Below are 10,186 nucleotides of genomic sequence, written 5' to 3'. Positions count from 1 at the left end.
AGCTCTCCCTCCCTTTGTCCTCCAGCCTTCAGGCTTTCTGAGCAGAGCTGTTAACTTATGACCTCCCAGAGGCTAAGTCGCGCTTGCTGTTGGAACACACTCCGTCCTGCCGGCCCCTCCGCTTTTGCCAGCCAGACTCGGGGGCTCTGCTTGGCCGGGGAGCCGCCCCTCCACCCCCTCCCGCCAGTCCGTGGAGCGCTCACCGCCTCGCCGCCCTTCCTACCCTCTTCCGTGGGCCTCTCGTCTGCGCTTGGCTCCGGAGACTCCGTTCTGCTAATCCTCTGGAGGTTTTCTGGGTTATTTAGGCAGGTGTAGGTGGAATCTAAGTGATCAGCAGGACGCGAGGTGAGCCCAGCATCCTCCTACGCCGCCATCTTCTTCCAGCCTCCAGGTAAATTTTTTTTTCAAATGGTAAAGTCCATCACTTGCCTTTGCCTTATACATTTCTAGTTATTTTTATGGAAATGTTAATTTAATTTTTTTCCGGCTTCACTGAAATGTAATTGATATATGGTGTTGTGCAAATTTTTGTTATACAATGTGTTGATTTGATATACTCATATATTAAAATGAGTACCACCATAACATTAGCTAACACCTGCATCATACTGCATAATTACCATTTAATGTGGTGAGAATATTAAAGATCTACTTTCTTAGCAACTTTCAAGTATATAATACAGTGCTATTAACTGTAATCATTACGTTGGGCATGAGATTCCTGGAGAAAATTCCAATTTTAATCATTTTAATACTCAAAATAGAAAATGGTCTGTAATACAAAATTGAAAAACATCATTTAAAGATGGAAATAAAATATTGAATATATTCTAACACATTCCCTAACCCCATTTGAAAAATCCCATACTAGGAAAAGATAAAATATGTTGCTTAATTGTGGTGTTCTCAAAAAATGCTATTACGTTTTAGAGAGAACTCTTAGGAACGCGTGATTTAAATTTGCCTTCACTGTCCCAATCTTGATATAGAAAGTAAGATTATGTGATCAATAATTTTTGAGGTTAAAAATAATTTTTAAAACTTTTGATAACTTTTCTTTCATATAAATTCTCCAAGGCATTTAGAAATAAAAGAGAAAAGTTTAGTAAGTCTTTGTCAAATCACTGTATTTTTCCTATCACCTGATTATAAGACACTCTTGGATTTCAAAGTTTTTGTTTCTCTAGTTTTTTTTTTCCAGATTAAGAGTTATCAATACTACCATGTGGTTAATCTAAGACAAAACTGAGCTAAATTTTCTGTGATGTGTTAATAAAAGTCACGCTGAAACATGAATTGTGCAGACCAAGGGTTTATTCATCTGTTAGGAAGAAAATAAAAGGTTTTTCTTTTTTGTTTTGCTTAACTCGAAACCGTGTTTTACATCAGGTAACATCTGAGGCTACAAAGAAAAAACAACAGGTTAGTGCACTTTCTAAATACGGGAATTGTTTTTTTGCTTTGTTTTTAAATGCCAACTTCATATATGCGCAGTAAGAGTTATAGGTATTAATACAGTGAAACATTTCGTCTAATGAACAGTTTCCCCTGTTCATAGCTGCCCTTTATCTAGCACTGAGGCCACTCTACCCTATGGGAATTGGGCCGATGGTTTCTAAATTTTTTTTTAAATTTTTAAAAATGTTTTATTTATTTATTTATTAATTTATTTATGACAGAGAGAGAGACAGAGCATGAGCAGGGAAGGGGCAGAGAGAGAGGGAGACACAGAATCCGAAGCAGGCTCCAGGCTCCGAGCTGTCAGCACAGAGCCTGACACGGGGCTCGAACACACAAACCGTGAGATCATGACCTGAGCCAAAGTCCGACGCATAACCGACTGAGCCACACAGGCACCCCCTTTTTTTTAATTTTTTAAATTTTTTTAAATTTTTTATTTATTTTTTATGTTTTTTATTATTTTATTTTACAACTGCCTCTTAATGTAGGTAACATATGTGACATTTTTCATTGCCCATGTTGCCTTCATTTTAACTTTTCCTTGAAAAAGGACATATGTAAATCCTAACATATATATTGCATTAAATATGAAATATACTATCAACAGAATCTACTCTCAGTATTCAACTACCATTGCGTTGTCCATCTTACTTTCTAGAAAAATCAAATGTAAACTTTGCTAAGAAGGGTGAGTTTCCTGAATCATTACCATCTAATATGCCAATGAAGGAATGAAAAATGGGACTGGTCACCGAGGTTTACGCTTCTCTTTTAGTGGGTAAGATCTTTTAGCCAAATTTAGGTCATGATTTGCAAGTAAATGTTCTATTTCTCGTGGAATCAAGGCGGGGGATGTAAACTTCCTTGCTCTGATTTGAGGGCCCCAGCTGGACCCAGCTGCATGCAGGCAGACCCAAGATGGTGTGCCTGGGATGCCTGCAGAGAGAGCTGCTCCAGCTCGAGTCCCTGTTCACCTCTTGCCGCCCCTTGTGCCCATGGCCTGTGGCCAGATCTGTGAATTATGCAGGGTATGTATCATCTGCTGGCAGGGGGCTACCCCTCCATCTGCACCAGGTGGTGGTGACTGAGGAGGTGATAGTCACCCCCCCACACACATACACACATGCCCCCCATCAGGCTGAATAATGGGGCAAGCTACACAGGGCAATTCAACCAGAACTACCAACATGTCTGGAACATTCAGAGGAACCAAAGTGCCCAGCTTGTACTCTGAGAGCCTCTAGTACTCCCTGGGGGTTTTAGGTAGCCCTCTTCATCCAGCAGCCCGTTCCTCCATGTGGATGTACCTGTACCTTGGAGGAAACCCACACTCAGGGTCCCCAGTGTCAGGCCAGCCTAGTTGTCCCCTGGACAACTGCCAATGCCACCTCCTGGACAGCAACAACAGCTGCCCAAGATACCTACGCCTCCACTGTGCCTCAAGCACACTCTGAAAACCAAGGCTCCTGGTTTTCACCCCTTATTCACATATATGCTCCTGTCTTTCACCCCCTAAGAGATGATGAGGTCCTGTGGGAGGCTGGGAAAGGCTGTCGGCTTGAGGAGCCGGCCTTCACAGGCTGCCCGGAGCCCTGCTCCAACAAGTGATGGCAGAAGGTCTTCCAGTCCTTCCCGATGGCCCCAAGATTGGATCAAAGATCTGAAATCTGAACTGTCAGGAAACTTTGCGAAGGCAGCTTGGCTCTGATGAAAATCCCATCGTCTTTGAGGTTTGTGAGGGAAGGGAAGCCATCGAGAAGGCCCACGCCACCGGAGCCTGCCCGATTGAAATCCGCACGTCCCGTGGCAGTGAGCACACCCAGGAAGTGAGGAGAGCCCACAGAACAGAATTGAAAATGACCTTGGAGGAGGTTATTCCAGACAAGTCAGGACACCTCCAGAGGCCCCTCATCACTCTCTGTCAGGAAAACCGGGACGGAAGGGCTACAGTGGGCGTGCCATGTGCCCAGAGACATGCGGAGCAGGTGTAAGTGGCTTGGGAGAGCCGCCTGGGGACACAGGAGTCCAAATCAGCACAGTTCTGTGCTTGCAGAGCCAGCCCCACCTGGTACCGTTTTCAATGAGTATCAGGGAAGGGCAGGTGCGGACACTAAGAGCATCTGCAGGGAGATGTCTGGGAACCCGGAGCAAGCAACCCTGGCGGTGGGGAAATGTCTCAGGAATACGCCAGCCTGTTTTTGCTGAAAGGCCTGTGGGAAATCAAATAGCTCTGTCCTGGGTTAGGAGATTATAGGGAACGCATTGCAAAGCAGAACACTGCTTTCTGGCCTTGCTGAAAACAGCGGCCATGCTTCGCTTATCTAGTTATTGTACATCTAGGGGCACTCACTTGCCTTATCTGGTTAATGTATATCTAGGGGTTAGGTCCTGCCTGTGCTCATAAATCCCTTAGACCATGTTATCTCATGGAATATTTTACCCTGTCTTAACTTGTTTTTCTGCACATTTTCTATATATTCTTATCGGCACGTGGCTCACTGAGTATCGTGCAAGACTTCCCTGAGCCTCCCTCTCACCTCTCTTGACTTGCGCAGAATCTTGAGTAATGCTTTCTGCCATCCTGGGCTTTACTGGACAAAGCCGAAAGCCGAACCCACACATGCCCAACAAGGCCATGAGGGGAGCAAGAACAAAAGACTGGGCCCTGAATGGCATCCCGGAGTCTTGCAGGGAGATCGACCACTCATCAGACATCAGATTGGAGAATAAGCGGCTGTATGGCAAGTTGCTCCTCCACGGCATTTTAGGAGACACTTCAGGGGATTGCTGGAATATTCTGCTGAAGATCCGTGGTAGCAATGACTAAGCAGTGACCGGTGACTCGCTTCTATTCACCTGCTGGTAACAAGCAGACCAGGAAAAGGCCAAAAGAATGTCTATGTGTTTCCCAAAAATCCAATCCACAGAATAGCCCTTGAGATGTCCCAGTGCAGACCATCCATTGAGTCATGGCTCTCCCCTCCTCCTGCCCCTCCTGATCCTATACACTGCTGGTGCTGAAGGATCCGGATCAGTCCCAAACTCTCTCAGGATGCCTTTTCCTCCCCAGGCCTCACAGCCTCTTGCTGCTAAAGTAGATGTTTAATTTACTCACTCATGCAGTCATTACCCTTTGCTTATGGCTGAGACACTTGGTTTTATTTTGGTCATATAATTTTATATTTTATTTGGACACACACACACACACACACATGTAACTGCTAGACAGATGCATATAAGTCTCTTTACTGCAGACTCATTTTGGGTGAGAGAGGTTGGGTGTGGGAGCACCAGGTCCTGAAGGAATAGTAAAAGGGAAGACCTTTAAGGGTTATCTTTGCATTTCTGGTGAGAATGTGTCATGAGCTTTGTTATTGTCATGTTCACTCCTTTCAAGAAAATAAAAGACAAAGAAAAGTTCAGAAAGTCATCTATTCCTTCTTCCATGAAAAACCAAGAGAACACGGTAATTTGTGTAATTTTGAGTGTTCCTTAAACATGAATGTCTATAGCCAAAAGCTGTTTTATAATTAAAGTCAGTCAGGTCTGGAGTGTTGGACAGGTAAAATATATAATATATATGAAAATTTTATATTTCTAATTTAATATATATATATATATATATATATCTATATATATATATATATAAATCGATACTCATGTTTATTAAAAAACACACACAAAATAAATGGATCCGTATCAGACACCTTAGAATAGTGGTCATTGTACAGTAGATAATTAGAAGAGAGGAATAGACTGTTCTCAGCCCCTGCTGCACCAAGGTCACTCTCTAAAGCCAGAGACACCACTAGCTCGCCAAGCTTCAGGTGAAGGAGAAGCTGGGTGTCTACCATAAGGAGGTGTCTACACCATGCATGGCTCCTGCAAAGCTGACTGCCCACAAATCCACCAGTGGTAAACCTCCAAGAAGCAACTGGCTACTAAGGCCACTTGCAAGAGTGCGCCCTCTACTGGAGGGGTGAAGAAACCTCATCGTTATAGGCCTGGTACTGGGAGGCTCTGTGAAATTAGACGTTATCAGAAGTCGCCCTGAACTTCTGCACTTCTAGGGTTCAGCTATTGGTGCATTCCAGGAGGCAAGTGAGGCCTATCTGGTGGGCCTTTTTGAGGACCCCAGCCTGTGTGCTAGCCATGCGAAATGTGTACCAGTTGTGCTGAAAGCCATCCAGCTAGCACACTGCTCATGTAGAGAACGTACTGAAGAATCCACTATGATGGAAAACATTTTATTCTTTTTTTTTAATTTTTTTCCATTTATTTATTTTTGAAAGACAGAGAAAGACAGAGCACAAGTGGGGGAGGAGCAGAGAGAGAATGAGATACAGAATCCGAAGCAGGCTCCAGGCTCCAAGATGTCAGCACTGAGCCCGACGTGGGGCTTGAACGGACAAACCGTGAGATCAGGACCCGAGCCAAAGTCCGATGCTTAACCGACTGAGCCACCCAGGTGCCCCAACATATTATTCTTTTTAAAAAAAATTTCTCTTCTTGTTCTTGGTAGTTCTGAACATTAGGTATTTCCCCCCATGGGGTCAAAATGCACCTAAGTATATGATTGCAAGTAGAAAAATAGGGCACAGAAATTGGCAGTTTTTCCATTTTCATTTGTATGTGATTTTTTAATATAAATGCGGGGTCATAAGGCATTAATGCAAGTCAAACTGGCTCAGTGAACACGTTTCAATAGTTCAACATTGTAACAATTATAAGTAAATCTGTTAAATTTATTCTGGGAAAAAAAGAAGAAAGGAATAGAGATAAAAAGGAACAAAGAGAAATGAATAAAATGAGAGAGGTGTTGGGTGAAGGGGGTGAAAATGTGCAAACTTTTAGTTATAAGATAAATAAACCAGCCACAATTCTTAAGTAATTCTTTAGTATTATTGTACATTTTACAAATTTATTTAGTTAGCCTTACGCTTCATCGTTTCCCCCACCCCAGGTGCAGAATCCCAGTTTCAGAATAATTACCCACTAAGAATGTAACTTAAAATCCAGTGCTACCAAAACAAAACAAAACAAAAAACATGGCACCAATATGTATCTCACTTATTTGTAAATACCTGTTGATTGTAGTTTTCTGATATTAATGGCCCTAGAGTTTGTGTTGTCTGTTTGATTACTATTTCCTGGTTTTCTCTTTCTGGAATATCCATTATAGGAATTTTGCATCTATTGGTCTGCGTCTTCCTGTGTGTTCACTTTTCTTTCTTACACTCCATATCTTCTCATTTACTTCTACCTTTGGTGAGGGGAAGTTTTCATGAACTTTGCTATCCAGCCCTTCTATACATTTTTTTTTTAATTTTAGCAACCATTTTCATTTTACAATTTTAGGAGCCCCTTCTTGTTCCCTGATGGTCCCTATTGCCTATCATTATTTTTCCTTGTTTCTTTAAATGATACCGTATCTTTTCAGATTTCTCTTATTAGTTGGCTTCCTGTCATGTTAAGTTGACTCATTGAGAATAATGGCATGTATTTTCTCTGCTGTCCTGTTGTTCTCCCTTTGAAGAGAATTTAGCTGTGCCCTGCCTACCTATATTGTCTTTCAGATGTAGGGTCTGCGAGCCCTCTCTGTCCATCAGCCAGGCCCCTCGTTTAGGTAAAAATCAGTTTTTTACCTTTTTTTATACCTACTCGGCATAAAGACAAGGACATTGATGGGTCTCTCCTGAGAGGAAAGGCTACATCATTGTCTTGTCAGTGCAATGGACTAGAACTTGTGTCTTTTAGTTTATCTGTCAATAAAATTCAGTTTGTATAAAGTCATCCATAAATTCTTCAGTCTGGTTTACTTACATTCCATCATTATCATTATGATTTTATTGCAACCTTTACTACTTTACTGTCATTTCACTGTGATTTTATGGGAGGGATACAGATAATAACAATAGCAAAACACACGCACACATGTCCCATATACAGCAAACATTTATACACAGACACATACCCATAGACACACAATAGTGTATTAGTCAGTGTTTTCCAGAGAAATGGAACCAATAGGATGGATGGAGAGATGGATAGATACATAGATAAGATAGATTTAGAGTTTTGTTATAAGGAATCGACTCATACAATTATGAACGTCGACAAGTCCCAAGATCTGCAGTCTGCAAACGGGACACGCAGAAGAGCCAATGTGTGCTTCCAGTCTGAATCCAAAGGCCTGAGATGCAGGAGAGCTGATGATATAAGTTTCAGTCTGAAAGGTGGCAGATCCAACCACAAGAAGAGCCAAAATTTCAGTTTGAATCTGAAGCCAGAAAAGACCAATGCATCAGCTCATATCAGTCAGGCAGAAAGGGGTTCCTCTCACTCAGATTGTTTGTCCTATTTGGGTCTTCCGTGGATTGGATGAGACCCACTCACAATAGGAAGGGAAATCGGCCTTTTTCAGTCTACCAGTTCAAATGTTAATTAAACTCATCTAGAAACTTCTTCGCAGACACACCCAGAATATGTTCAGCCAAATGTCTGGAGATATCGTTATTATATATTTCATAGTATCTTATGTTTTATAAATATATGGTGGATTCTTGTTATTTACAGTATTACGTTCTAGAATGTCACTGCAAACAGGAATTGGTGAACACCGAATCTTTTCCCCTGGGGAGAATACAAGGTTAAGTTTCGGTGACCTCTAGTCCGAACATTTTAGGCAAACATTTAATATATACCCTTGTTTCATATGTGCTTCTTTTAAAGGTATCCTATTTAATCCACACTTTGATCCATAAACATTGAACTCATGGCCCACAGAACTATAACACATGCCTTACGAAAACTACTCTAGCAAACGAAGAGTGTATATGTTTTCTCTGTAAAGTACACTACACTCGTGCATAGGAGCATTAGACAGCACCTCAGTCCTACGCCGGGGTCATTTTATTTTTAACTTATTTTTATTTATTTAATTTATTTTTTAATGAAATTTATTGTCAAATTGGTTTCCATACGACACCCAGTGCTTATCCCAATGGAGTCATTTAAAAATTTTTTTTTCAACTTTTTTATTTTAGGGACAGAGAGAGAGAGAGAGAGAGCATGAACGGGGGAGGGGCAGAGAGAGAGGGAGACACAGAATCGGAAGCAGGCTCCAGGCTCTGAGCCATCAGCCCAGAGCCTGACGTGGGGCTCGAACTCACAGACCGCGAGATCGTGACCTGGCCGAAGTCGGACGCTTAACCGACTGCGCCACCCAGGCGCCCCACCAATGGGGTCATTTTAAACAGCGAAATTACCCACAAAAACTACAAAGATGCAAAAACTGTGACACTAAAATAGGCTGCCAAGAGGATACTTGTTTATAGCATAAGACCTGATGCGAGAAGGCAGAATGTCCCCTTGCTGGACCTCAGATGAAAATGCTCATGTCAGGTCATTCACATTTTTACCACCCGACACACGTTCGCCACTGATCACGAAAGCTCTGTGAGTGTTGATTTGGGATTTAGACACATGTTTTGGACTGAATGGGTGAATGACAAAGACGGACTATATATCTACCATTTGTAAGTTGCTGCTGTTAGCACGAATGTCCTTTAACCTGCAAGAACCTTGGGATGGTTCTCTAGCTGCGTGGGCTCCATATCTCCCCTCTTATCTACTCTGCCTTTCGGAAAACACTTTCCATCAACCAGAAAACAATTTCTTTACTTTTAACAAAGTGTTTGATTCCAAATATTTTATCCAGATCTCTAGATTACGATATGTTGCCGTGATTTAAATACCATAAGGCGCAGTGTTGGATTTTGTTAATAATTTGTTGATAAATACAAAAATGTATTTGAAAATTGGGATCTCATTTAATATTTTGTAATCAGCTCTCGCAAACTCCCTTGTAATCATTTCATAATTTATAGCAGTGAAATAGAGCCTTTAAACCAACTGGAAAAAAAAAAAAAACAGGGAATTTGTGCTTAGGTAGAAGTTTTACAAATTTCATTGAGAATGTATTAATAAGCACACCTTACATGTAAATGTTGGTTGAATTGTTTGTTTTTGCTGTTCATGGAGATCTGACACGATCCGTTTTCTTATATGCTCTTTATAAAGTAGTTTGGATGCATGGCTAAGGAGGCAAACAGCTTCTTTCTTTCCAGACAGCATCCTCTCTGCCACCAAGCAGTTGCTTTCTCTGCTTTTTATCCTTCTCCTTTGGCTGCATTCTTTCAGCTCCTGAGGAGGTGGGAATGTGCCTCACTCTCTTCAATATCAGCTTCAATCCTAGGAACTTTGCTCTTAAAATAGCAGTGAACATAAACCATCTGCATTTAAGTACTTGACATTTTGGTAAAATATGACAGCTATACCAAAAACTCCAACTGTTTGACTTGAATTTCTTTGATCTTCTTTTTTTTTCTTTCTATTTTTATGGGGCAAAGGTTCAAAAACAGCACAGTTACTGTTTAATGAAAACAGCAGGCAATGCTTTTCACAACCAGAGAACTACTCTCCTATTCCCATTTAAGAGACCTGAATTTTAAAAATCTCAATTCCTCCTTGGAAATCATCCTACTTTTTATTCAAATTACAAACATTCAGGTTACCAACTGTTTGAAGAATCGAAAGAGATTTTCAATTTGAAATTGACATAAGAATCCTTTTTGTTCCAACTGGGAAAAGAAATTCGGCTTGGTGCTTATGAATTCCATGTAACATAACACCTTTCCAAATAAGGCAAAATGCATTCCGTAAT

At 41.4% G+C, this 10,186-nt stretch overlaps 1 pseudogene; it reads left to right on the top strand.

Annotated features, from left to right (window-relative positions):
• The first annotated feature begins 2,199 nt into the window (after nucleotides 1-2,199).
• On the top strand, nucleotides 2,200-4,288 carry LOC109492185 (annotated as a pseudogene).
• Nucleotides 4,289-10,186: the final 5,898 nt, after the last annotated feature.

This window comes from Felis catus, chromosome A1 (genome assembly GCF_018350175.1).
Source record: "Felis catus isolate Fca126 chromosome A1, F.catus_Fca126_mat1.0, whole genome shotgun sequence".
NCBI lineage: Eukaryota > Metazoa > Chordata > Mammalia > Carnivora > Felidae > Felis > Felis catus.
Note: the sequence above shows the minus strand (reverse complement) of the source record. Positions and strands in the feature narration are given on the sequence as shown.